This window comes from Hyla sarda, chromosome 8, assembly GCF_029499605.1.
Source record: "Hyla sarda isolate aHylSar1 chromosome 8, aHylSar1.hap1, whole genome shotgun sequence".
Lineage (NCBI taxonomy): Eukaryota > Metazoa > Chordata > Amphibia > Anura > Hylidae > Hyla > Hyla sarda.
The window spans coordinates 124,710,118-124,737,009 of NC_079196.1; the positions used below are offsets into that span (position 1 = coordinate 124,710,118).

The 26,892-nt window shown below is 43.0% G+C and overlaps 1 protein-coding gene across 15 annotated transcripts in view; it reads left to right on the forward strand.

Annotated features, from left to right (window-relative positions):
* The window catches only part of GULP1 (GULP PTB domain containing engulfment adaptor 1), a 1,103,506-nt gene that overhangs the window by 600,270 nt on the left and 476,344 nt on the right, over nt 1–26,892 (forward strand). The gene's annotated exons all lie outside the window — the stretch shown is intronic.

Genomic DNA, 26,892 nt, shown 5'->3' on the forward strand with positions numbered 1-26,892 from the left:
TCCAGGCATGCTGGGAGTTGTAGTTCTGCAACATCTGAAGGGCCAGATATTGCAGAACTACACGCCCAGCATCCCTGACTGTCTGGCCATGCTGGGAATTGTAGTTTTGCAACAGCTTTAGGCACACTGGTTGGGAAACACTGAGCTAGAGTCTGTTTCCTAACTCAGTGATTCCAACCCGTGTTCCTCCAGCTGTTGCAAAACTACAACTCCCAGAGTGCACTGACAGACCGTACATGCTGGAAGTTGTAGTCTTGCAACAGCTGGAAGCACATGGGTTGGAATCACTGAGCCAAAGTCTGTTTTCTAACTCAGTGGTTCCCCACCAGTGTGCCTACAGCTGTTGTAAAACTACAACTCCCAGCATGTATGGTCTGTCAATGCATTCTGGGAGTTGTCATTTTGCCACAGCTGAAGGTTTGGGGTGCCCCCCCCCCCATGTGAATGTACAGGGCACATTCACACGGGCGGGTTTACAGTGACACGTGCGGGTTTACAGTGGGTTTCCTTCAAGGAAACTTGCTGTGAACCCCTGCCTGTGTGAATGTACCCTAAAAACACTACACTACACTAACAAATAATAAAAAGTAAAACACTACACATACACCCCCTTACACGTCGACCGCCCCCCCCCCCCCAATAAAAATGAAAAATATGGCAGTGTTTCCTAAACGGCGCCTCCAGCTGTTGCAGAACCACAACTTCCAGTGTTGCCGGACAGCCATAGACTGTCCTGGCAGGCTGGGAGTCTTGCAACAGCTGGAGGCACCCTGTTTGGGAAACACTGCTGTGGGGTTTTGGTGGAGACAAGCCCCATCCTTGTAACCGGGTCCACCCCTATTGCAAATTCCTAACTAGGCCTCAAATGCGCATGGCGCTCTCTCACTTCAGAGCCCTGTCATATTTCAAGGCAACAGTTTTGGGCCACATATGGGGTATCTCCGTACTCGGGAGAAATTGCGTTACAAATTTTGGAGGGATTTTTCTCCCATTACCCTTTGTAGAAATGGTAAATTTGGGGAAAAAAACTGCACTTTTTTCATTTACACATCCAAATTTAACGAAAAGTCATCAATCACCTGGGGTTGTAAAGGCTCAGCGGACCCCTTGTTTCGTGCCTTGAGGGGTGTAGTTTCCAAAATAGTATGCCATGTGTTTTTTTTTTTTTTTTTTTGCTGTTCTGGCACCATAGGGGCTTCCTAAATGTGAAATGCCCCCAAAAACCATTTCAGCAAAATTCACTCTCCAAAATCCCACTGTCGCTCATTCCCTTCTGAGCCCTCTAGTGCACCCACAGAACACTTGACATACACAAATGAGGTATTTCCTTACTCGAGAGAAATTGGGTTACAAATTTTGGGGGTCTTTTTCTCCTTTTTACCCCTTGTAAAATTTCTAAAACTGGGTCTACAAGAACATGCAAGTGTAAAAAATGAAGATTTTGAATTTTCTCTTTCACTTTGCTGCTATTCCTGTGAAACACCTAAAGGGTAAACAAACTTTCTGAATGTCATTTTGAATACTTTGAGGGGTGCAGTTTTTATAATGGGGTCATTTATGGGGTATTTCTAATATGAAGGCCCTTCACATCCACTTCAAAACTGAACTGGTCCCTGAAAAATTCCGATTTAGAAAATGTTGTGAAAAATTGCAAAATTGCTTCTGAACTTTTAAGCCCTCTGATTTATTTGACATATTGTATTTGTGAATCAGTATATAATTCATTTGGAATGTCTGTTTTCCTTACAAGCAGATAGCTTCAAAGTTAGAAAAATGCTAAATTTTCTATTTTTTCATCAAATTTTGGAATTTTTCACCAAGAAATTATGCAAATATCGACAAAAATTTACCACCAACATAAAGTAGAATATGTCACGAAAAAACAGTCTCGGAATCAGAATGAAAATTAAAAGCATTCCAGAGTTATTAATGCTCAAAGTGACAGTTGTAAGAATTGCAAAAAATGCTCCCGTCCTTAGGGGTTCTAATGGGCTCCGTCCCCAAGGAGTTAAAGGAGCAAGAAACAGTGACATTTTGACATGGATATTTTTGTTGTTTAACTGTCTCTACCAATAATTGGGTAATGCTGCAGGTAAATACTTAGTGTGAATATCATATTGGTATAGTTAATGGCCACACAGGATTCAATGAAGAAATATATAGTATAAACATGACACAGTTCTAATGGATATCGATTGATACATATATCTTTAAACCAAGGGATCATATAGTGACAGTACGTCGCTGCGTTGTCAACATCCAATGTGAACACCGCCCGAACGCAAGGCCAGCATTCAGGGTTGTAACAGAAAATTTCCAATCAGAAGCCCTACAGACCGGAGCGCAGAAATCATATGTTCTCACAGCAGGTGCATGACTGAGGCGGCAACCGCACATTTGGTGTGAACACTGTCCCAGCCAAACATCCGAGGAGAACCATAATGATAAAGTATGATAACTGGGCAGGCACACCGCAGGTTCGGGGATGCGGCGGCATCCACACATAGTGTGAAAACCGTCGTAGCCGAACGCCAGAGGGGAGCCACCCCAGCTGCAACAAAAGACAAAGAACAAAGACAACGGAGATCTACATTTGATTCTGCAATATATCAAGGGAAATTGGCAACTTTGATTAAATGTTATATATAATAGAGTTATAATACAGATTTTTTTCTACTAATCTACTTTTCTATTTTTATTGTAACCAATCTCCTTTTTTACTTATTCATTATTATAATTTTTATTTTTATTTTTTATTCATATTTTCATATATTTCTATCTTTTTTCATATTATTATAGTATTTAGTAGATTTCTCTCTATCAATTTTTCTTTCACTATTCATCTATGTTTATTATTATTATTTTTCTTCGTATTTTATTCTTCATCTAATACATCTGTTTATATATTTTTTTATATTTTATTTTTTTATATTTTATTTATTTTTTCCTACCTTATTTGAAAATCTGTATTATAACTCTATTATATATAACATTTAATCAAAGTTGCCAATTTCCCTTGATATATTGCAGAATCAAATGTAGATCTCCTTTGTCTTTGTTCTTTGTCTTTTGCAGCTGGGGTGGCTCCCCTCTGGCGTTTGGCTACGACGGTGTTCACACTATGTGTGCCTGCCCAGTTATCATACTTTATCATTATGGTTCTCCTCGGATGTTTGGCTGGGACGGTGTTCACACCAAATGTGCGGTTGCCGCCTCAGTCATGCACCTGCTGTGAGAACATATGATTTCTGCGCTCCGGTCTGTAGGGCTTCTGATTGGAAATTTTCTGTTACAACCCTGAATGCTGGCCTTGCGTTAGAGCGGTGTTCACATTGGATGTTGACACCGCCCCGACATACTGTCACTATATGATCCCTTGGTTTAAAGATATATGTATCAATCGATATCCATTAGAACTGTGTCATGTTTATACTATATATTTCTTCATTGAATTCTATGTGACCATTAACTATACCAATATGATATTCACACTAAGCATTTACCTGCAGCATTACCCAATTATTGGTAGAGACAGTTAAACAACAAAAAAATCCATGTCACAATTTTACTGCTTCTTGCTCCTTTAATCTAGTTAATTGAAAAGAGTTGTGTATAAAAAGACTATTGCTGTCATTTGAAAATATGACTACTGAAGAAAGGGTTGGATAACACTAGTACCCTGAAACGCATCTAGTTGCTTTAAAATTTACGCTACTTATTGCTAAAAGGACTTTTATTGCTATATACCCACTGGTGAATGACTCTGGACAGTTATCATCTGGATAGCACCTACAGACCTGAATGAGCGATCCATCTCCAGCACTTACCTACATCCAAGTCTTGATTCAACCAATCCTAGCTCTCACAGTCTGCATCAGCTCTGACGTCAGACGCTGAAACCACGAGGTTCTGCATACATCTCCTCGACTCTATCGGGCGGCATCACCCCGGCCCTGCGCCATCAGGACCAGCCGCTGTTTGTGCACGCCAGCACCTACTCTCTGCAAGTATATCTGCAGTTAAGTGAAATATTGCCAAATGTAACGGAGCATCAAAGGAACTGGTAAAATAATTCATTCTGTTTATAATATCATTTGTTACAATTGATGTAGAAGGATCCAACCAGAGACATTATTATAGCAGTGCTGTGACTATTATTGTTACACTATCAAGGACTGTTTTATCCAACAAAGCCTTGCTATTTTTCAATAAACATTACTCTTCATTATAACCAGCAATTATTATAGCAATTCAGTGGCGTATTGATTGTTAATATTTTATTTGTATTTTTAATTAGTAATTTTTCTCTCCCACAAGGGCCCTGTGAGAGTGGAATTTGTTATTATATATTTTCCGTGAACCAATAGAATAATTGAAGCACAGTCTTATTGTAATTTTATTTAAGCACTAACCTTGAGGTTGGGGAAATTTGATATTTTTATTGATACCATGTGAATCCAGTTTGGAGAAGACATTGGCCCTCTGAAGAAGATCAGAGGAAGAGGATACAGGGGTGTGGAAATTTTATAAAAAACTACTTGTCCACGGGACTAAAATGGAGCAAAATCTACTTGTCCCTCATGACGATCCACTTGTCCGGGCCAATTTTCGCTTTTACGCTCTCGTTTTTTCCTCCTCGCCCTATAATAGCCATAACTACCTACTATAATGATACCTTTTAATTTTTCAATAACATATTCTCCGAACCAAAAAAATATATAAATATATATTAAGGGAAGTAAAATTGAAATAGTAAAAGATAATTTTGCAGATTTGGTGGTTTTTCTCTTCTGCGCCATTTACCTTGTGGTTGGGGTAACATGTTAGTTTTATACTTTAGGCGCCTGATTACAGCAATACCAGATTTGTATCGTTTACGTCATGTTTTACTAATTCTGGACTTTTCAAATTTTTTTGTAGCTTAATTTTTTTCCCGCATACCAGGCTGTTTGAGGGCTCATTTTTTTGCACCATAATCTGTTTTTTGTATCGGTACCATTTTGGTATTGATCTGACTTTTTAATCGCTTTTTAACTTTTTTTTTTCTGGGATATTATAAAAATTTCAAATCTGTGGTTTGGTATTTTTTTTACATTTACCGTACGGGATACATAATGTTATATTTTAATAGGTTGTACAATTACGCACGAAGCGATACCAAATATGTTTATTTTTATTATGTTTGCATGTTTTTATATAGTACAGGAATATGGGTGCACTACTGTGGTGGATGTAACAATGACATTGGCTATCCCTCAACACTGATGTTAAAATTGAGACATTCGCCAGTGTATCCTTATATGAAGGACACACCAGAGCCCGCACACCAACGCCAAGGTTTCTCAAGATGGTGCGAGACCTAACGCTAATCCTACCTGTGCTTGATAAGCCAAACAGGGGCCAGTGGGCAATTACGGCAGCATTCGGTCGACTCACAACTTCCTCCCAGATACCCTCCAGCGTGACTGAGCACACATGCAATGGGAGGAGGGAGGCAAGCTGCAAGCCCCACCTGAGTTGGCTAATATGGGTGCCTGGCCTCACAGGTGCTACCTTAATGCTGCCTTGAAGGTATTCAAGGCGCATTAATTTTGGAGTTTACACACCTCCAAGTATAAAATTTAAACAAACAACAAAAAACGTGGTCTCAAATGGCTGGAGGTGCTCAACCCCAAATGCGGTTGTGCATTTATACTGGGGGAGCAGATCCTGCCCTTGTAGTCCGTTGCTAAGGGCGATCCCCAGCATAAAAATGCATACAATGGAGGATGCCTGCAGCGGACTACAAGTGCCACAATAGAATCCTACACCAGATAAACGGTGTGGATGTGTAACAATTAGAATACAATACAGGAATATGGGTGCACTACTGTGGTGGATGTAACAATGACATTGGCTATCCCTCAACACTGATGTTAAAATTGAGACATTCGCCAGTGTATCCTTATATGAAGGACACACCAGAGCCCGCACACCAACGCCAAGGTTTCTCAAGATGGTGCGAGACCTAACGCTAATCCTACCTGTGCTTGATAAGCCAAACAGGGGCCAGTGGGCAATTACGGCAGCATTCGGTCGACTCACAACTTCCTCCCAGATACCCTCCAGCGTGACTGAGCACACATGCAATGGGAGGAGGGAGGCAAGCTGCAAGCCCCACCTGAGTTGGCTAATATGGGTGCCTGGCCTCACAGGTGCTACCTTAATGCTGCCTTGAAGGTATTCAAGGCGCATTAATTTTGGAGTTTACACACCTCCAAGTATAAATTTTATACTTGGAGGTGTGTAAACTCCAAAATTAATGCGCCTTGAATACCTTCAAGGCAGCATTAAGGTAGCACCTGTGAGGCCAGGCACCCATATTAGCCAACTCAGGTGGGGCTTGCAGCTTGCCTCCCTCCTCCCATTGCATGTGTGCTCAGTCACGCTGGAGGGTATCTGGGAGGAAGTTGTGAGTCGACCGAATGCTGCCGTAATTGCCCACTGGCCCCTGTTTGGCTTATCAAGCACAGGTAGGATTAGCGTTAGGTCTCGCACCATCTTGAGAAACCTTGGCGTTGGTGTGCGGGCTCTGGTGTGTCCTTCATATAAGGATACACTGGCGAATGTCTCAATTTTAACATCAGTGTTGAGGGATAGCCAATGTCATTGTTACATCCACCACAGTAGTGCACCCATATTCCTGTATTGTATTCTAATTGTTACACATCCACACCGTTTATCTGGTGTAGGATTCTATTGTGGCACTTGTAGTCCGCTGCAGGCATCCTCCATTGTATGCATTTTTATGCTGGGGATCGCCCTTAGCAATGGACTACAAGGGCAGGATCTGCTCCCCCAGTATAAATGCACAACCGCATTTGGTATTGAGCACCTCCAGCCATTTGAGACCACGTTTTTTGTTGTATGTTTTTATATAGGAAAAGGGGGTGATTTGAACTTTTAACATGGAAGGGGTTAATGCAGCGGTCTTCAAACTGTGGCCCTCCAGATGTTGCAAAACTACAACTCCCAGCATGCCCGGACAGCCAACGGCTGTCCTGGCATGCTGGGAATTGTAGTTTTGTAACATCCGGAGGGGCACAGTTTGAAGACCACTGGGTTAATATGTGTCTTTTATTAAAACTTTTATTTATTATTATTTATTTATTTTTTGACACTTTATTAGACTTATGAGGAATCATTAGATTCCTCAGACAGAGGAATAGAGTTCTATTGAACTCTATTAATCTGTGAGCTCTGTGATCCATTGATAGAGCCTGGTCCAGCCTGGCTCTATCAATGACAGAGCTGGGACTGCAGGAAGCAGAGGTAAGTCCTCCGGCTACCTCTATAGTGGATCGCCCCCCTGCGATCGCGCTGCGGGGGGGCGATCCACCCCACTTGCCCACCAGGGAGCGTTCACATCTCCCTTTAGAGATGTGAACGATCTAAAGGGTTAATAGCCAGCCGCGGTGATCGCCGCATACTGGCTATTAGTGGCGGCCCCCGGCTACTGAGAACAGCCGGGGGCTGCAGAGTATGGAGCGGGCAGGAGTCCCGAGCCCGCTCCATACTCCCCTGTGAGCGCCGCAAGCATCTCCCCGTGCAGACGTGCGGGGAGTGAAGGCAGAGGACGCAGGTCTGCACGGGGAGAAATGAGCCACGCCCCCTCATTTCCCCCCGCACGTCTGCAGAGCAGGGGAGAGAAGACGAATACACAGCTTCTCATCTCCCCTGCTCTGCTTCCGAGGACACAGGCTGCAGAGTTACGAGCGGGCAGGAGTCGGCAGCCCGCTCCATACAGACTGCAGATCCACCGCACTTGTCAGGTCCGGCCCTGCTTGCCCGAAGCCGGGCTAAGGGCCGGACAAATTCACCTGCCCGGCGCCCAAAACTGCTAGTCCCGGGCGTCGGGCGATAGAAATTCCACATCCCTGGGATAACGATTCTTGACCGATTCTTGTTCAGACCTCTGTAATCAATACAAGGACGGAGAGAACCATCCTTCTTACTGACAAAGAAGAATCCGGCTCCAGCTGGTGACGAAGACTTCCGGATAAATCCTTTTTGGAGGTTCTCTTGGATGTACTCTTGCATGGCTTGAGTCTCTGGGACAGATAACGGATAGATTCTACCCCGAGGGGGCATAATCTCAGGTAGTAAATGAATCGGGCAGTCGTAAGGACGATGTGTAGGCAAAGTCTCGGCCTGTCTTTCGCAGAAGACATCATAGAAATCCTGATAAAGAGTAGGCAGCCCTGGCATGGGAGAAATTGCAGAAATGATTTTAGGCTGGACCGACTGTAGACAACTATTATGGCAGCATTGTCCCCAGAGAGTGACCTCTCCGGATTTCCAATCAAGCTGCGGGGAATGGAGTTGGAGCCAAGGAAGACCGGGAAGTATCTGGGAAGTATATTTTGGTAGCACAAAGAATTCAGTCCTCTCCTTATGTGAGACCCCCACTTGCAGAAGGAGACACTCTGTGCGTTATAGTACTCTACAGTCCAGATTTTGTCCTGTGACAGAAGAGATGAACAGAGGCTTGGCAAGGTGACTCACTGGAAGGCGATGTTCACGCACGAGTGAGGCATCAATAAAATTGCCAGCAGAACCAGAGCCCAAAAATGCAGTAGCAAAGAAAGAAGTCTGAGCAGAAATGTGGACTTGTACGGAAATATTCAAACGAGAAGAGACAGTGCACACACCCAGAGAAGACCCTCCTACATATCCTGAGTTCGGACGTTTTCCTGAATTCTGAGAACGGGCAGGGCAGTCTTTGAGGAAATGCTCCAGACTGGCACAGTATAGGCACAAATTCTTGCTGCAACGTCAGAATCTTTCCTCCTGCGTGAGGCGAGTATGATCCTCTGGCATAGCCTTTTCAGAAAATCCACTTTCTTTTAGGAGCTCCTCCTGTCTTTTGGACAAAAGTACTTCAATTTGTGCGGCCAAATGGATGAGCTCACACAGGTTAGACGGAAGATCTCGAGCAGCAAGAGCGTCCTTTATGCTACTTGAAAGTCCTTTTTAAATATAGCAGACAAGGCCTCGTGGGCATATTCTCCCACAGAGGAAGTCCCTTGACTCTGGTTAAGAAGCGCAGACTCGGCAAAGGAAACACGTGTGGGTTCTTCCAAAAAGCTGCAGAATTCAGCCAGAAAAGCTGTGAGGTTGAATGTAATTGAATCGCTGCGATCCCAGAGCAGAGCAGCCCAGGCCAGGGCCTTCCCAGACAAGAGACTGATCACATAGGCCACCATTGCATGCTCTGTAGGAAACTGATCCGCCAGTAGCTCCAGGTGCAAGGAGCACTGCATCAGAAAGCCTATACATTGCTTAGAATCTCCATCAAACTTTGTGGGAAGACGAAGCTTTGAAGCTGAAGGAACTGCAGGGACCGGTAGAGACTGCTGCTGCATAGACAGAAGTAACTGCGCCATGGCGGACAGTTGATTTAATTGCTGCGACTGGTGGGCCAACTGCTGCGACTGATGGACCACTTCGGAGGAGAGATCCGAATCCTCAGGCTGGGGTACCTCAGCGGGATCCATGACCGGATCTTACTGTAAGACTCACCGCAGACGGCAGGTACCCAGGGAGTAGATGACCCTAATACCACGGTAGTCTAAAGCAGGTGAAGTAGTAGATCCGCTGGACCTGTGTGGCAGATGACTCGGGCTGTGCCAGGGAGCGGAGTCTATGGTGCAGCTGGTTTTCACCAGAGCCCGTTGTAAGGCGGGTTGGACTTGCTGCGGAAGGCGACACATAGGTCGCTACCCCTGGCACGACTCGACAAAACAGGCGGCTGAGGTGAAGCGTGGTACCAAAGGAATAGGCAAGACTTAGTCGGGCAGGCTAGAGGTCAGGGCAGGCGGCACAGGAGCGTAGTCAGTAGGGTAGCAGAAGGTCAATAGGCTGGCGGCTAGAAACAGAGTCGGGTCACGGAATACAGAGGTCTGGTACACGGCAAGGAAATAACTAGAAATGCTTTCTCTAAGGCGCAGGGCAAACAAAGATCTGGCAGGGGTGCTAAGGAGGAGCTAGAACTTATAAAAAAGGTGCAGGTGCAATTACTAATTACGGGCGCACTGGCCCTTTAAATTTCACAGCTTCGGCGCGCACGCTAGAATGTGGGGGCACGCGCGTCGGAGCAGAGGGACAGAGGCCGGGGACGAAGGTGCATGCGAGTCCCAGCCCCGCCGGGGGCCGGGACATGGGGGAAGATGCGCTCACGGCCGGAATGTCCAGCCAGAGCGCCGCTTGTGACAGACAGACATACAGTATGGTATATATCCAGGGTGTTAATTAAAAAAATAAAATAAAAAAATATATAATATATTACCATACACTAGTGTAAACTACAAAAAAATATATATGTGAAAGCAAGTGTAACATCAGCTACGTTCCCTCATATCCAGCTAAAAGACAAGTGAATCAGCCTCATAGGGGAATATATAGAAAAGATTCCAAAAGAGAAGCACTGTATGATTATACATGTGCTCTGCTGGGGAATACACCACACAAATGGCCAAGTGAAATAAATAAAAAAACACACAGAAGGCCCTACACAGACAAAAAAACATGTGAAAATACAGTGATCAAACAAAACATCCGGTGAAAGTGGGCATACGTGCATTGAATAGTGATTGACAATACACAGATGAATATAGTTACATAGTTACATAGTTAGTACGGTCGAAAAAAGACATATGTCCATCAAGTTCAACCAGGGAATTAAGGGGTAGGGGTGTGGCGCGATATTGGGGAAGGGATGGGATTTTATATTTCTTCATAAGCATTAATGTTATTTTGTTCCATGAATTTATCTAATCCTGTTTTAAAGCTGTTAATTGTTCCTGCTGTGACCAGTTCCTGAGGTAGACCGTTCCATAAATTCACTGTCCTCACGGTAAAGAAGGCGTGTCGCCCCTTGAGACTAAACTTTTTCTTCTCCAGACGGAGGGAGTGCCCCCTCGTCCTTTGGGGGGGGGGGGTTTAACCTGGAACAGTTTTTCTCCATATTTTTTGTATGGGCCATTAATATACTTATATACGTTTATCATATCCCCCCTTAAACGTCTCTTCTCAAGACTAAACAATTGTAACTCCTTTAATCGCTCCTCATAGCTAAGATGTTCCATGCCCCATATTAGTTTAGTTGCGCGTCTCTGCACCCTTTCCAACTCCGCAGTGTCCCATTTATGGACAGGTGCCCAAAACTGAACCGCATATTCCAGGTGAGGCCGTACCAATGCTTTATAAAGGGGGAGTATTATGTCCCTGTCCCTTGAGTCCATGCCTCTTTTGATACATGACAATATCCTGCCGGCTTTGGAAGCAGCAGCCTGACATTACATGCTATTCTGTAGTCTGTGATCTACAAGTACAACTAGATCCTTCTCTACCAGTGACTCTGACAGTTTAATCCCCCCTAAGACATACGATGCATGCAGGTTATTAGTACCCAGATGCATAACTTTACATTTATCCACATTGAACCTCATTTGCCAAGTGGATGCCCAGACACTTAGTCTATCCAAGTCATCTTGTAACTTATGCACATCCTCTATAGACTGTACCGTGCTACAAAGCTTGGTGTCATCTGCAAAGATAGAAACAGAGCTGTTAATACCATCCTCTATATCATTGATAAATAAATTAAACAACAGCGGTCCCAGTACTGAACCTTGGGGTACACCACTAATAACCGGGGACCAATCAGAGTACGAATCATTGACCACCACTCTCTGGGTACGATCCATGAGCCAGTGTTCAATCCAGTTACAAACTAAAATTTCCAAACCCAAAGACCTTAACTTACCTCTCAGACGTCTGTGAGGGACAGTATCAAACGCTTTAGCAAAATCCAGAAACACTATATCCACAGCCATTCCTCTGTCAAGGCTTCTACTCACCTCTTCATAAAAGCAAATTAGATTGGTTTGACAACTTCTATCCTTAGTAAACCCATGCTGGCTATCACTTATAATACAATTATCCCCTATGTATTCCTGTATGTAATCCCTTATAAGTCCTTCAAACAATTTACCCACAATGCGTGTTAAACTTACCGGTCTATAGTTTCCTGGGGAAGACCTAGAGCCCTTTTTGAAGATTGGCACCACATTCGCCTTGCGCCAGTCCCTTGGCACAATACCAGACACCAGAGAATCTCTAAATATCATGAACAGGGGTACAGATATTACTGAACTTACCTCTCTAAGAACTCTTGGGTGTAGTCCATCCGGCCCTGGGGATTTGCTTACATTTATATCACTTAACTTACCTTGTACCATCTCTACATTAAGCCAGTTCAGTACATTACATGATGTGTTACCAGCACTGACCTGGCCAATGTCAGCTCCTTCTTCCATAGTGTATACAGAACTAAAGAACCCATTCAGTAGCTCCGCCTTCTCTTGATCGCCTGTGAAAACCTCCCCATTATCATTATTAAGGGGTCCTACATGCTCTGTCCTTGTTTTTTTTGCATTTATATATCTAAAAAAATATTTAGGATTAGTTTTGCTTTCTTTGGCCACCTGTCTCTCATTTTGAATTTTTTCTGTTTTTATTACATTTTTACAGATTTTATTAAGCTCCTTGTACTGTTTAAATGTTATAGCTGACCCATCAGATTTGTATTTTTTGAAGGCTATTTTTTTGTTGTTTATTGCTCTTTTAACATCATGTGTCAGCCATGTAGGATTTAGTTTTAATCGTTTATATTTGTTCCCCTTTGGTATATATTTAGATGTATAGTTATTTAGAGTTGATTTAAAGATGTCCCATTTACCTTCTGTATCAGTATTTGACAACACCTCCCCCCAGTCTATGTCCTGTAGTGCAGCCCTCAGCCCAGGGAAATTTGCCTTTTTAAAGTTATATGTTTTTGCCTTCCCCGCCTGTCTTTGTTTTCTACATTGTAAGTCAAAAGTAACTATATTGTGGTCGCTATTACCAAGGTTTTCCCGCACAGTTACATTACCAACCAGCTCTGCGTTGTTGGAAATGATCAGATCCAACAAGGCATCACTTCTTGTTGGGTCCTCCACAAACTGGCCCATAAAATTATCCTGCAATAAATTTAGGAATTGTCGCCCCTTTGTAGTTTTAGCCAACCCCGGACCCCAATCTATATCTGGATAGTTAAAATCTCCCATTATTACCACTGTACCTGCCCGGGCGGCCCTCTCTATTTGTTTATGAAGCCGAACTTCTATCTCTTCAGTGATATTAGGGGGTCTGTAGATTACCCCAAATATTATTTTTTCAGTATTTCCCTCTTTTTGTAATTCTACCCACAGTGATTCCACCTCCTCAAAATCATCACACACTATGGCATTGTTCACACTGACTTTCATACCACTTCTTACATACAGACAGACTCCACCACCTTTTCTGTTCATTCTATCCTTGCGAAACAATGTAAACCCCTGCAGATTGACAGCCCAGTCATGCGAGGAATCCAGCCATGTCTCAGTGACCCCAACTATATCAATATGTTCCTCCAGTATCAAGGCCTCAAGCTCCCCCATTTTATTTGCTAGGCTTCTGGCATTTGTGAACATACACTTTACATTTCCATCCTTTATGTTATTGGGGTTAATGGGATTCAAGGGTGTAAGTTTTATTTTCCTATGAAGCCTATTCCTATTAACTATTCTAACCACTCCCTCCGCTCCACCCCCAGGTACATTTATAATTCCCACCTCTCTATCTACACTATCTTCCCCCTCTTTGCTGTAGGTTCCCTCCCCCCAAGTCCCTAGTTTAAACACTCCTCCACCCTTCTAGCCATCTTCTCCCCAAGCAAAGCTGCACCCTCCCCATTGAGGTGCAGCCCGTCCCTACGGTAGAGCCAGTAACCGACAGCGAAGTCAGCCCAGTTCTCCATGAACCCAAACCCTTCCTTCCTACACCAGCTTCTGAGCCACTTGTTTACCTCCCTGATCTCCCGCTGCGTCTCTGGTGTGGCTCGTGGTACTGGTAGTATTTCAGAAAATACTACCTTGGAGGTCCTTGCCTTAAGCTTGCGGCCTAAGTCCCTGAAATAATTTTTAAGGACACTCCACCTACCTCTTACTTTGTCATTGGTGCCAATATGTACCATGACTGCTGGGTCCTCTCCAGCCCCGCCCAGCAACCTGTCAACCCGATCCGCGATGTGCCGAACTCGTGCGCCAGGCAGACAACACACTGTTCGGCGAGCCTGGTCTTTGTGACAGATTGCCCTGTCTGTCCCCTAATAATTGAGTCCCCCACCACTAGTACCTGTCTGGCCTGCCCTGTACTCCTCCCTCCCTCCTTACTGGAGCAGACACCCCCCTGGCGGTCAGAGGCGGTATCCTGCTGCAGTTCTGCTAGCTCTGTAATGGCATCCCCCTCATCTGCCAAGCGGGCAAACTTGTTGGGGTGTGCCAGTTCAGGACTAGCCTCCCTGACACTTTTCCCCCTACCCCTCTTTCTAACTGTAACCCAGCTAACTGCCTGACTGTCCTGCAACTCCGTCCCAATGTCCTCCCCCACCTCTATTCCCGAGAGTGCCTGCTCAGTGAGTGGACTCCTCTCCATGTTGTTAATGCTTCTCATTGTTGCCAGTCGCCCCTCTAAATGCAGGATCTGGGCTTCCAAACGGACAACTAGCACACATCTCACACAACAATATGCACCCTCAAACTGTTGTTCAAGGATTGCATACATTGAACAGGATGTACATTGGACTGCATTTTCCAACATGGAGGCCATCTAGTTATGGGGATTTCACAAATGTATAGGAAAAAACAGACAGTCAAAATTACACTTAAAATTTTTTGTAGACCTTGTGGGTTTAGAAATTAACACTCACAGCGATCTCAACCTCCTGCTTTCAAACTCCTGTTTTTGAAACTCCTCTTTCACGCCCCCTCTTACACAGCAACACTCAGAAGAGCAAGCCGGAATATAAGGGGGATCGCGGTTGTCTAAGACACCCACGATCCCCCTCTAGCGATAGGAGTGAGGTGGCAGAGTTGCCACCCCTCCTATCTCTGCTATTGGTGGTCTAGACGCGACCACCAATAGCAGATCAGGGGCGTTTACTTTCGTTTTCCCCGTTCTGCCCACCCACAATAGGCGGGGCAGGACTGGGAAACGACGGGGACCGAACGCCGAAGATCCACTTACCCGTCGGTGGAAGCTGCGGGACGGGATCGGCGTCGGTGATCGGCGCGGGCGGCGATGTCGTGCAGCAGAAGAGGACGGCTCCCTGGATCCGACGGAAGCCGGTAAGTTGCCTAGCAATATCTAGAGGGCTACAGTCTGAGACTGTAGCCATCCAGATGTTGCAAAACTACAACTCCCAGCATGCCCAGACAGCTGCTGGGCATGGTGGGAGATGCAGTTTTGCAACAGCTGAAGGTCTACAGTTTAGAGACCACTGCAGTGATCTCTATACTGTAGCACTCTAGATCTTGCAAAACTACAATTCCCAGCCTGCCCACATAGCTGTTTGCTGTCTGTGCATGCTGGAATTTGTAGTTTTGCAACATCTGAAGGTCCACAGTTTGGAGATCACAGTGCAGTGGTCTCTATCTGTAGCCCTCCAGATGTTGCAAAACTGCAAATCCAAGCATGCCGAAACAGCTGTCTCGGCATGCTGGGAGTTGTAGTTGCGATCCCACCAGCTGTTGCATAACTAGATCTCCCAGTATGCCCTTCGACGATCAGTACATGCTGGGAGTTGTAATTTTGCAACAGCTATAGGCACACTGGTTGGAAAATACTGAGTTAGGTAACAGAACCTACTGAAGGTTTTCCAACCAGTGTGCCTCCAGCTGTTGCAAAACTACAACTCCCAGCATGCACGGTCTGTCAGTACATGCTGGGAGTTGTAGTTTTGAAACAGCTGGAGGTTTGCCCCCCCCCCCCCCCCATGTGAACGTACAGGGTACATTCACACGGGCGGGTTCACAGTAAGTTTCCTGCTTCAAGTATGAGCTGCGGCAAATTTTTCGCCGCAGCGCAAATTTCTAGCAGGAAGCTCACTGTAAACCTGCGCCCGTGTGAATGTACCCTAAAAACACTACACTACACTACACTACACTAACACATAATAAAGGATAAAACACTACATAAACACCCCCTTACACTGTCCCCCCAATAAAAATGAAAAATGTATTGTACGGCAGTGTTTCCAAAACGGAGCCTCCAGCTGTTGCAAAACAACAACTCCCAGCATTTCCGGACAGCCACTGACTGTCCAGGCATGCTGGGAGTTTAGCAACAGCTGGAGACACCCTGTTTGGGAATTACTGGCGTAGAATACCCCTATGTCCACCCCTATGCAATCCCTAATTTAGTCCTCAAATGCGTATGGCGCTCTCTCACTTCAGAGCTGTCGTATTTCAAGGAAACAGTTTAGGGCCACACATGGGATATCTCCGTAATCGGGAGAAATTGCGTTACAAATTTATTTTTATTTTTTCTCCTTTTACCCCTTATGAAAAGGAAAAGTTGGGGGCTACATCATCCTGTCAGTGTAAAATAATTTAAAATTTTACACTAACATGCTGGTGTTGTCCTCTACTTTTTAATTTCACAAGTGTTAAAAGGAAAAAAAGCCCCCCAAAATTACGCAATTTCTCCTGAGTACGGAAATACCCCATATGTGGGCGTAAAATGCTCTGCGGGCACATAACAAGGCTCAAGAGTGAGAGCGCACTATGTACATTTGAGGCCTACATTGGTGATTTGCACAGGGGTGGCTGATTTTACAGCGGTTCTGACATAAACGTAAAAAAATAAATACCCACATGTGACCCCATTTTGGAAACTACACCCCTCACAGAAAGTAACAAGGGGTATAGTGAGCCTTTACACCCCACAGGTGTTTGACGGATTTTCATTAAATTTGGATGGAAAAATGAAATAAAATAAAAAAAATCACAAAAATGCTAATGTTACCCAAAATTTTTAATTTTCACAAGGAAACATAGGAAAAAGCCCCCCAAAATTTGTAACCCCATTTTTTCCGAGTAAGGAAATACCCCATATGTGGATGTAAAGTGCTCGGCGGGCGAACTACAATGCTTAGAAGAGAAGGAGCACCATTGGGATTTTGAAGAAAAAATTTGTCCGGAATTGAAGGCTACGTGTGTTTACAAAGCCCCCATAGAGCCAGAACAATGGACCCCCCCACATATGACCCAATTTTGGAAACTACACCCCTCACGTAATGTAATAAGGGGTACAGTGAGCATTTACGCCCTACAGGTGTCTGACAGATTTTTGGAACAGTGGTCCGTGAAAATGAAAAATGTAATTTTTCATTTACACAGCCCACTGTTCCAAAGATCTGTCAAACGCCAGTGGGGTGTAAATACTCACTGCACCCCTTATTAAATTCTGTGGGTGGTGTAGTTTCCAAAATGGGGTCATGTGGGGGGGTCCACTGTTCTTGCACCACGGGGGGCTTTGTAAACACACATGGCCCCCAACTTCTATTCCAACCAAATTCTGTCTTCAAAAGCTCAATGGTGCTCCTTCTCTTCTGAGCATTGTAGTGCACCAGCAGATCACTTGATGTTCACACATTGGGTATTTTCATACTCAGAAGAAATGGGGTTACAAATTTTGGGGGTCATTTTCTCCTATTACCCCTTGTAAAAATATAAAATGTGGGGGAAAACCAGCAATTTAGTGAAATTTTTTTTTTTTTTCATTTACACATCCGTCTTTAGCAAAAAGTCGTCAAACACCTGTGAGGTTTTAATGCTCACTGTACCCCTTGATGTGTTCCTTGAGGGGTGTAGTTTCTAAAATAGTATGCCATGTGTTTTTTTTTTTGCTGTTCTGGCACCATAGGGGCTTCCTAAATGCGACATGCCCTCCAAAAACCATTTCAGCAAAATTCGCTTTTCAAAAGCCAAATGTGACTCCTTCTCTTCTGAGCATTGTAGTGCGCCAGCAAAGCACTTGACGTCCACACTTGGGGTATTTCCATACTCCGAAGAGATGGTGTTAAACATTTTGGGGGTTATTTTGTCCTATTATCCCTTGTAAAAATTAAAAATTTGGGGGAAAACTAGTATTTTAGTGGAAAAAAATAAATAAATCATTTACACATCCAACTTTAACAAAATGTCGTCAAACACCTGTGGGGTGCTAAGGCTCACTGGACCCCTTGTTACGTGCCTTGAGGGGTGTAGTTTCCAAAATAGTATGCCATGTGTTTTTTTTTTTGCTGTTCTGGCACCATAGGGGCTTCCTAAATGCGACATGCCCCACAAAAACCATTTCAGAAAAACTCACTCTCCAAAATCCCATTGTCGCACCTTCCCTTCTGAGCCCTCTACTGCACCCGCCGTACACTTGACATACACATATGAGGTATTTCCTTACTCGAGAGAAATTGGGTTACACATTTTAGGAAGATTTTTCTCCTTTTACCCCTTGTAAAAATTCAAAAACTGGGTCTACAAGAACATGCCAGTGTAAAAAATGAAGATTTTGAATCTTCTCCTTCTATTTGCTGCTATTCCTGTGAAACACCTAAAGGGTTAACAAACCCTTTGAATGTCATTTTGAATACTTTGGGGGTGCAGTTTTTATAATGGGGTCATTTGTGGGGCATTTCTAATATGAAAGCCCTTCAAATCCACTTAAAAACAGAACTGGTCCCTGAAAAATTTTGATTTTGAAAATTTTGAGAAAAATTGGAAAATTGCTGCTGAACTTTGAAGCCCTCTGGTGTCTTCCAAAAGTAAAAACATGACAATGTTATGCTGCAATCATAAAGTAGACATGTTGTATATGTGAATCAATATATAATTTATTTGGAATATTAATTTTCCTTATAAGCAGAGAGCTTCAAAGTAAAAAAAATGCTAAATTTTACATTTTTTCATCAAATTTTTGAATTTTTCACCAAGAAACGATGCAAGTATCTACAAAATTTTACCACTAATGTAAAGTAGAATATGCCACGAAAAAACAATCTTGGAATCAGAATGAAAGGTAAAAGCATCCCAGAGTTATTAATGCTTAAAGTGACAGTGGTCAGATGTGCAAAAAATGGCCGCTTCCTACAGTGAAAATTGGCTGGGTCCTTAAAGGGTTAACCCCTTCACGACCCAGCCCATTTTCACCTTCAGGACCTGGGCATTTTTTGAACATCTGACCACTGTTACTTTAAACATTAATAACTCTGGTATGCTTTTACATATCATTCTGATTCCAAAATTGTTTTTTCTTGACCTATGCTACTTTATTGGTAAAATGTCACTGATATTTGCATCCTTTCTTGGTAAAAAATCTAAAAATTTCATGAAAACTTTGAAAATTTTGCATTTTTCTAACTTGCAAGCTCTCTGCTTGTAAGGAAAATGGATATTCCAAATAAATTACATATTGATTCACATATACAATATGTCTACTTTATGTTTGCATCAAAAAATTCACGTGTTTTTACTTTTGGAAGACACCAGAGGGCTTCAAAGTTCAGCAGCAATTTTCCGATTTTTCTCAAGATTTTCAAAATCGAACTTTTTCAGGGACCAGTTCAGGTTGGAAGTGGATTTTAAGGGTCTTCATATTAGAAATACCCCATGAATGACCCCATTATAAAAACTGCACCCCCCAAAGTATTCAAAATGACATTCAGTAAGTGTTTTAACCCTTTAGGTGTTTCACAGGAATAGCAGCAAAGTTAAGGAGAAAATTCAAAATCTTCATTTTTTACACTCACATGTTCTTGTAGACCCAATTTTTGAATTTTTACAAGGGGTAAAAGGAGAGAAATCACCCTAAAATTTGTAACCCAATTTCTCTCAAGTAAGGAAACACCTCATATATGTATGTAAAGTGTTCGGCAGGCACAGTAGAGGGCTCAGAACGGAAGGAGCGACAATGGGATTTTGGAGAGTGAGTTTTTCTGAAAGGGTTTTTGGGGGGCATGTCCCATTTAGGAAGCCCCTATGGTGCCAGAACAGTGGACCCCCCCCCCCCACATGTGACCCCATTTTGGAAACTACACCCCTCATGGAATTTAATAAGGGGTGCAGTGAGCATTTACACCCCACTGGCGTTTGACAGATATTTGAAACAGTGGACTGTGCAAATGAAAAATTGTATTTTTCATTTTCACAGACCACTGTTCCAAAAATCTGTCATACACCAGTGGGGTGTAAATGCTCACTGCACCCCTTTTTAAATTCCATGAGGGGTGTAGTTTCCAAAATGGGGTCACATATGGATATTTATTGTTTTGCGTTTATGTCAGAACTGCTGTAACAATCAGCCACCCCTGTGCAAATCACCTCAAATGTACATGGTGCAATCTCCCTTCTGAGCTTTGTTGTGCACCCCCAGAGCACTTTGCGCCCACATATGGGGTATCTCCGTACTCGGGAGAAATTGCATTACAAATTTTGAGGGTCTTTTTTCCCTTTTATCTCTTGTGAAAATGAAAAGTATGCTGCAACACCAGCATGTCAGTGTAAAAAATTAAATTTTTATACACTAACATGCTGGTGTAGACCCCAACTTCACCTTTTCATAGGGGTTAAAGAAGAAAAAGCCCCCCAAAATTTGTAAGGCAATTTCTCCCGAGTACGGAGATACCCCATATGTGTCCCAAAACTGTTGCCCTGAAATACGATTTGCATAGAGGTGGACATAGGGGTATTCTACGCCAGTGATTCCCAAACAGGGTGCCTCCAGCTGTTGCAAAACTCCCAGCATTCCTGGACAGTCAATGGCTGTCCGGCAATACTGGGAGTTGTTGTTTTGCAACAGCTGGAGGCTTCGTTTTGGAAACGGTAGCGTACCAGACGTTTTTCATTTTTATTGGGGAGGGGGGCTGTGTAGCGGTATGTGTGTATGTAGTTTTTTTTACTTTTTATTTCAGATTAGTGTTAGTGTAGTGTAGTGTTTTTAGGGTACAGTCACACGGGCAGAGGTTCACAGCAAGTTTGCCGCTGGGAGTTTGAGCTGCAGCGCAAAATTTGCGCCATCTCAAACTTGCAGCACTCACTGTAAACCTCCGCCCATGTGAGTGTACCCTGTACATTCATATTGGGGGGAGGGGGGGCAAACATCCAGCTGTTGCAAAACTACAACTCCGAGCATGCCCTTTGGCTGTCCGTGCATGCTGGGAGTTGTAGTTTTGCAACAGCTTGAGGCACGCTGGTTGCGATACACGGAGTTAGATAGCAAACTGGTGTTTTGCAACCAGTGTGCCTTCAGCTGTTGCAAAAACTACAACTCTCAGCATGCAGTGACAGCAGAAGGGCATGCTGGGACTTGTAGTTATGCAACAGCTAGAGGCATACTGCTACAACTCCCAGAATGCCCTTTGGCTGTCCGTGCATGCTGGGGGTTGTAGTTATGCAATAGCTGAAGGCACACTGGTTGCAAAACACTTGAAAGTTTATTACTTAACTTAGTGTTTCCAAACCAGTGTGCCTCCAGCTGTTTCAAAACTACAACTCCCAGCATGCATGGTCTATGGGAGTTATAGTTTTGCAACAGCTGGAGGCACATGTGTTGGGAAACACTGAGTTAGGAAACGGACAATGTTTCCCAACTAGTGTGCCTCCAGTTGTTGCAAAACTACATCTCCCAGCATGCCCAGACTGCCCAGGCATGCTGGAAGTTGTAGTTCGGCAATATCTAAAGGATCAGATGTTGCCGAACTACAACTTCCAGCATGCTTGGGCAGTCTGGTATGCTGGGAGTTGTAGTTTTGCAACATCTGGAGGTCCACAGTTTGGAGACCACTGTATGATGGGCTCCAATCTGTGCTCTTCCAGATGTTACAGAACTATAACTCCCAGCATGCCTGGACAGACTGAGCATGCTGAGATTTGTAGTTTTGCAACATCTGGAAGAGCACAGATTGGAGACCATTATACAGGGGTCTCCAAACTGTGGACCTCCAGATGTTGCAAAACTACAACTCCCAGCATGCACAGAAAGCCAAAGGCTGTCTGGGCATGCTGGGAGTTGCAGTTTTGAAACTCCCAGAGGCCGAGGTGAGATCGCTTTATGGCGATCTCACTGCTGCCAATGAAGATGCCGTCCTGCTGCTGGAAACTCGGGAAGCACCACCGCCGGGACCGCTCGGGACACCGCATGGCCAGGTAAGTGACGCCGGGGGACGGGTAAGGGACACTTAGCAGAGCGGTGTGTGTCCTGATCCCCGTGATCGGGACTCACACACCGCGCTGCTAAGTATTCCCATAGCGAATAGTGTTGAGCGGCATAGGCCATATTCGAATTTGCGATATTTTGCGAATATATGGATGAATATTCGTCATATATTCGCTAAATTTGCATATGTGTAATATTCGCGTTTATTTTTGCATATGTGAAAATTAGCATATGCGATAATACGCATATGCATAATTTGCATATGTGAAAATTAGATTAGCATATGCGAAAATTCGTACTCCAGTCTCACACAGTAGTATTAGAGCCTTCTTTACAGCACACAAGCTGGAAGCAGAGAGGGATGATCACTGTGATGTGTACAGTGGAAAAAAAAAATATATATTCGTAATTGCGAATATATAGTGCTATATTCGCGAATATGCGATATTCGCGAATAAAATTTCCATTGCGAATATTCGCGAGCAACACTAATAGCGAAATGCTGTCAGATTTGATTAGCTGATAGCAGCGATCGCTTGGGGGGGGGGGGGATGAAACCCCCCGTGGTCGCATGGTAAGATGGCTAGCCATCTTACCGGGTGTAGCGGCAAAAATGTTCATGACGTACCTGTATGTCATGGGTCGGGAACACCTTCCCACTCATGACGTACAGGTATGTCATAGGTTGGGAAGGGGTTAAAGAGTACCTCTCATGATCTTGTTAAATTTTATATTCCTCCCAGTTCACTGCCCCCATCATGATAAACCACTGCCTGCCTTTATTTTTATTATTTCTTAGTTTTCTACCTTGATATTACTCTGTATTCTCTGCTCAATCAGATTCACAGACTGGGAAGGGGCGTTACCCAGCAGTCTGTGACATCATCTGGAGCCAAACAGAGAAGGACTTCCTCCCTCACTCTGCTACACACAGCCTAGAGCAGTTCAGTGTGTGACATAAGATCTGATTGGATATGGCTGCACCCCCCCCCCCCTCAGCATTTCCTGATTTTGGACTTCTGCCAGGCCAGAAGGAGTCCAAAGTCTGTGCAAAAGGTGGGGGAAAATGTGCTCTGGACAATTAGGGAGACACCCAGTGGCATTTTTTTTTTAAACACAAATGAAGAATAGAAAACATAATTTTTTTAAACAAAGTATATTAGAAAGATTTTTTTTATTTACCATAAGGAGTGCAATGCCAAAAATTAGATTTAACCCACGGATTTTCTAATTTTTGCACTTTCCTCCTCGCCCAAAAATCATAGCACTTTAGATTTTCCACCTATTTTCCACATATTTTATTTTACTACTTTTAAAAAATTATAACTACATGCACCAAAATTAGTTTGTCTAAAATTGTCATCTTCTGACCCCTATAACTTTTTTATTTTTCCGCATGCAGGGATGTATGAGGGGTAATTTTTTTTCTGTATAATTTTTTTAATGAGACTTTTTGATAACTTTTTATTTGTATTTTTAGGATATACAAAATGACCAACAATATGCAATTTTGGACTTTTGAATTTTTTTTTACATATACACCGTTGACATGCGGTTTCATTGACGTTATATTTTTATAGTTCGGACATTTACGCACGTGGCGATACCACATATGTTTATGTTTATTTTTGTTTGCATATTTTTCTCTTTTTAAATAAGAAAAGGGGGGTGATTTAAACTTTTATTAGGGAAGGGGTTAAATCTTTATTTATTAATTAATTTATTAGCTTTTTTTTTTTACACCATTTTTTAGTCCCCATAGGGGACTATTACATGCAATCTTCCGATTGCATACACTGTTAAATGCTAAGGACTGGATATCTTTCTTGAAAGTCATCCTTTTACAAAGTTAAATATTCTAGATTACCAGTCTTATAAAGCTAACAAATTGCCAAGAGAACTTTTCAGCTGGAAACATTTAAGGTCAGGTATTTGACCACAGTGCCAGATGTGCATTTTTTACCAGTAGGAGTTCATTAAAATCCATTTTCAAGAATATTTCACTAAGAGGTTTTGGTCAGCATTTGGCTTTGGCATTTTTTTTTTTTTTTTTAAAGCTCTAAAAATTGTAAAAGATGCCTATGAAGACTCTTATGAAGTCTGAGAAAGCTCCTTAAAACATCAGAAAATCATTACAAGCTAAGGATGAAATCACACAAGCATGTTTTATCACCTTATGGACACAGCTCCAGTGGAAAAAAAATGTTTTTAATCAACTGGTTCCAGAAAGTTAAACAGATTTGTAAATTACCCCTGTTAAAAAATCTTAATCTTTCCAGTACTTATCAGGTGCTGTATGCTGCACAGGAATTTCTTTTCTTTTTAAATTTCTTTTCTGCCTGACCACGGTGTTCTCTGCTTACATCTGTGTCCATGTCAGGAACTGTACAGAGCAGGAACAAATCCCCATAGCAAACCTCTCCTTCTCTGGACAGTTCCTGACATGGACAGATGTGTCATCAGAGAGCACTGTGGTCAGACAAAAAGAAATTAAAAAAGAAAATAACTTTTACAAAGTATACAAATCTGTTTAATTTTCTGGCACCAGTTGATTTAAAAAATTTTTTTTCCACCGGAGTACCCTATTAAGGCAGGGGTTCTCAACCTGTGGTATACGTACCCCTAGGGGTAAGCCACTGGTTGTGGGGGGTACGCAATGCGCTGATAAATACCGGCCATTCATTGGCCAGTATTTTTTCAGCACATTGCGGGGAATGGCCGCGGCAGCTCTCAGTAAAGTATTGCGGCCGCAGCTCCGGCCGTGGCTACTTTACGGGAGCTGCGTGGTTGCTGGGGAGACGTGTGACATCCCCTGATGTCGTGTGGAGGTGCAGTAGGACGTCACCCTTCTGTGTGGCACCAAACGGGACTCTGGGAGTGGTACCCGAACAAGCCGGGTAATGTAAAAACTAAGTGTATGGGAGGGAGGTTATATATTAGCTGAGGGGGATCGGAGGAGGGATGGATGGGGGGGAGAGAAAAAATGGCACAAGGGCATTAAGATAGAGGGGGAGAGGGGGATTATGGCAAAAGGGGATCAGAGGGAGGGGGGGGGAGTATGGCACAGGGGGATTAAGATGGAGGGGGTGTAGTGATTATCCCCCTCCATCTTTATCCCCTTATGCCATTATTCCCCCCTCCCTCTCATCCCCTTTTACCATTATCACTACCCCCCCTCTATTTTGATCCCCTTTTGCCATTATCCCTCACCCACCCTCCATCTTTATCCCCTTGTGCCATTATTCCCCCTTCCCTCTGATCCCCTTGTGCCATTATTCCTCCCTCCCACTGATTCCTTTTTTGCCATATCGAGGAGTACCCGTGGACATACTTTCAGCCTTTTGGGGTACAAAGAGAACCACTGCTTTAAGGACACAGCTAATTTTATTTTTGCATATTTGTTTTTTCCACCTTGTTTCCAAAAATATCATAACTTTTTTAATTTACATTCAACCCTCTAAGGACCAAGCATTTTTCTGTTTTTGCACTTTTGTTTTTTTCCTTCTACCTTTTAAAAATCATAACCCTTTCAATTTTGCACCTAAAAATCCATATGACGGTTTATTTTTTGCGCCATCAATTCTACTTTGTAATGACATCGGTCATTTTACCCAAAAATCAAAATGACACTTTATCTTTATTCTGACCCCTATAATTTTTTTTTTTCTGCGTACGGGGTGGTATGAGGGCTCATTTTTTGCGTAGTGATCTGAAGTTTTAATCAGTACCATTTTTGTTTTGATCAGACTTTTTGATCGCTTTTTATTCCTTTTTTGATTGGATAAAAAGTAACCAAAAATACGCTATTTTGGACTTTGGAATTTTTTTGCGCATATGCTATTGACTGTGCGGTTTAATATACAATATATTTTTATAGTTTGGACATTTACGCATGCGGTGATACCACATATGTTTATTTTTATTATGTTTATATATTTTTTATATGGAATTTGGGAAAAGGGGCGCGATTTAAACTTTTAATAAGGAAGGGGTTAATGTGTGTATTTTTAAAAGTTTTCTTTTTTTTTTTTTTTTTTTTACACGTTTAGACCCCTTAGGGAACTTTTAGGAGGAATCATTTTATTTCTCAAACAGATGAATGTGGTTTGATAAAGCCACATTGATCTGTGTGCTCTGCGCTGGATTGATAAAGCTTGGTCCTGCCAGGCATTATCATTCAGAGCGTAGGAACTGCCGTGGATGGAGAGGTAAGCCCTCAGGCTACCTTCACAGTGGATCGCCTTCCCGCGATGGCGCTGCGGGGGGGGGCCATCCACCCCACTGGACCTCCAGGGATGGGATACAGGCACCTTTAGATGCTTTGTCAGCTTTGACAGCAGCGATCTAAAGGGTTCATAGCCGGCCGCGACCAATTATGTTTTGTACTGACATCATTTTACCATAAAATGCATGGCGAAACCAAAATAATATTATTTGTGTGAGGAAATTGAAAATAAAATTGCAGTTCAGCCAATTCTGGAGGGTTTCATTTTCATACTGTACATTTTACAGTAAAAATGACATGTTTTCTTTATTTCGTGGGTCAATACGATTAAAATGATGCCCATGTTTAGATGCTTTTCTAATATTGCACTGCTTTAAAAAAAAATTCTAACTTTTTTTTTTTTTTTTTACAAAATAAGTATGTTGCCCATTTTGACCACCTATAACTTTTCTCATTTTTCCATATATGGTGCTGTATGAGGGCAATTTTTATTTTTCTTGCTGTGATCAGTAGGTTTTTTTTAAAATTACGTTTGCGTATATGTGGACATT